This window comes from Solanum verrucosum, unplaced genomic scaffold (genome assembly GCF_900185275.1).
Source record: "Solanum verrucosum unplaced genomic scaffold, falcon-dt-bn FXZP01000080.1, whole genome shotgun sequence".
Classification (NCBI taxonomy): domain Eukaryota; kingdom Viridiplantae; phylum Streptophyta; class Magnoliopsida; order Solanales; family Solanaceae; genus Solanum; species Solanum verrucosum.
In genome coordinates, this window is record NW_026020097.1 from 1,560,364 (window position 1) to 1,563,316 (window position 2,953).

The following is a 2,953-nucleotide window of genomic DNA, read 5'->3' on the forward strand; positions in this document are numbered from 1 at the left end:
AGAGATATTTTAACCTGCATAGAACGACTGAGAACGAAAAAGTAGAGTCTGATCCTCTTTACTTGAATGGCTTAGATAAGGCATGATATCATTCATAAGGAGTAGGGGTGTTTGACTTGGTCCGTATTCATAGAGGATCTATGTGATAGATTTGGTGTGGAACACTTGGATGATATAGTGGAGGAATTTAATAGGCTCGAACAGACTGAATCTTTGGAAATGTTTTTGGACAAATTTGAAGATCTTAAACCTCAAATGTTGGTAAGAAATCCAACTCTTGTTGAGTCTTATTTTGTTTCCAGTTTTATTGGGGACTTAAAAGAAGAGATAAGGTTTGTTGTAAAGATGTTTAAGCTCACCTCTCTTAGGTTTGACATTGAGTAAGAAAGAATGCAAGAGAAGGATATTGAGACTGCCCTTAAGAAGAACAAAAACACCTTCAACCCTATTGGAAATACAAATGTTGTTAAGAGGACTAGTATGATGGAAACTAGGCCTACTACTTACAGGTTGAGCCCTGAGGTTATGAATACATGAAGAACAATTACTTGTGTTTTAGCTGTGGTGATAAGTATAGACCTGGCCATCAATGCAAGAGGAAACAACAAAACTGTCTAATAGGAGAACTTGAACCTAATAAGGTAGTAGAAGAAGCTAATGCAGAGGTTGAAGATATCGCTCACAATATAATAATTGAAGGTGAGATAGAACAATAGATGTAAGAAGTTGGGTGTCTTAGTGCACTCGCAGGCAACCATATGGGGGTAAACACTATTTTGGTCAAAGGAACTGTGAAGACTAGGCATCTGGCCATACTCGTAGACTTTGGAATCACATACAACTTCATTGATAAGAGTGTTGTTAAAGAGACTGGTCACAAAGTGAGCTATTGTCCTCCCATAAGAGTGACAGAGTCGGATAGAAACTATGTCATGTGCACTTCACATTGCCAAGGGTTTTCTTGGAGGATGTAGGACAGACCCCACTTTATTCCTTTGGGAGGATGTGAGATAGTACTTTGTAGTAATTGCATTACCAACTCACAATAATTAATAAGAGTAGTATAAGCAAATATGGATTGTATTAAAAATCTAAACTTTTTAAACTCTCCTTAAAAAAAATAGTATGAATAATATATTTGAAATCTCAATTTCTTTTGAGACATAATTGAGTTTTAGAAATCCATAAAAACTCATTTTGGTCTATGATAAAGAAAAGAAATGTTTGATGCTTCAATCAGTACACACTAAATACAGAGCCATTCCTGCTCGATCAAGCTCCCAGAAACCTTGCAAGCTACCACCTCTCTATTCTGTTAGGCGAAAAGTAGGAATTTGATGAGATAACCTGAGATGCTCCAATACATATATTTTCACTACTTTGTCAGCCTCTTCTTCTTCCACTCAAGCCATGTAGACAGAGTTGAAGCCTTTTACCAACATTATGAACTTCACATCTACATAATCATCGAAAACATCCACTATTTCAACAATCGCGTATTCAAAATCTTCTGGATTATTACCTTTCATCAGCAGAGCACTCCGGTTTTTTATACTACCCAAACTTCACCTGTTCTGGGGAAGATCTTGTATACACCCTTCTTCAAAGGTTCTGCAGCTACTACATGTGAAAAATTGTTGGTTATACTATATTTGTTCAACTTACAATTTCGAAACTTAAACAGTCCACAACCAATTGACATTGTTTTATCATGACACCGTATTGTACTTTTAGGGAGTGGACACGCATAAAACCATGCCACATGCAACACAAACTCAGAGATAAGATCTATCTCCTTTATCTGCCCATAGTACCAAGGCAAGGAATCTTCATCGCTGTATATCGCCCAACATTGACCAATTTGAAACTTCTCCGGTGATCTCTCATCAGCAAATTTGTAAAACTCGGGTTTAAGAGAATTCACGAAGTCCATGAAATTAGTTGTCGCTCTTTGGTATATGGATGAAGCAGAAATGCCTAAATGGTAAGTAGGTATGGAGGCAGGGTCTAGTTCAAAGGATCCTTCTGGAACATCATCTTTCGCCATCATCTCTTCAGCAATGCCTCTAGCCTTGGTGGCCTCTTCTTTGTTGCAGTGCATCACTAGTCTAGAATGAAAAAAGATTAATCATTCATCATAAGGATAAAAATTTTATACAAAAATAAAACCTCAAACCATAAGATTAAAGAACCCCACAAAAAAAGAAGAAGATAAATGATCACTCTTTGATTGATGAAAAAAGAACTTGACTTTGATTTCTACACAAAAAAAATACAGAGAGTTGACGAAGAAACTTACAGTGAAGATGATAACTTGGGTTGTTTGAGAATGCAAATGAAAGAGGATTGGAAGCAAATGGAGAGTGAATAAATTTGTATATATAGGAAAATTGTCAAGATTATAGTAATACATTATGTCTTGATGAGTAGGATCCAAGAGGATTAGTAATTTCTCTTAATTGTTTACAACATTTTACTCGATTTAATTTGATGAGTAGGAGTCACGAGGATAAATTTTAAGCTTTATTTGATTTAATTTGATGAGTAGGAGTCAAAATGAAAAATTTCAAATTTTAGTTCTTGTGATATTTTCTTAAGCATTTAACTTGATGAGTAGGAGCTAAGAAAATAAATTGAAATATTATTTCATTTTCTTTGATGGGTAGGAGTCAAGAATGTAAATTTTGAAATTTTAATTTTAGTGATATTTTCCCAAATATTTAATTTGATGAGACGGAGCCAGGACCTCGGAGAGTAAATTTTGAATTTTATTTTATTTAATTTGATGAGTAGGAACAAAAATGGTAAATCAATAATCTTTTAAAAAATGGATCATTTATTACGTCAAATATAGTAATTTTTTAATGTTTCTCTTGAATGAACCTTATTACCTAACCAATTGATTTATTCACTTAGATTGCGTCAAATTTTTGTTATTTCAACATTCACTATA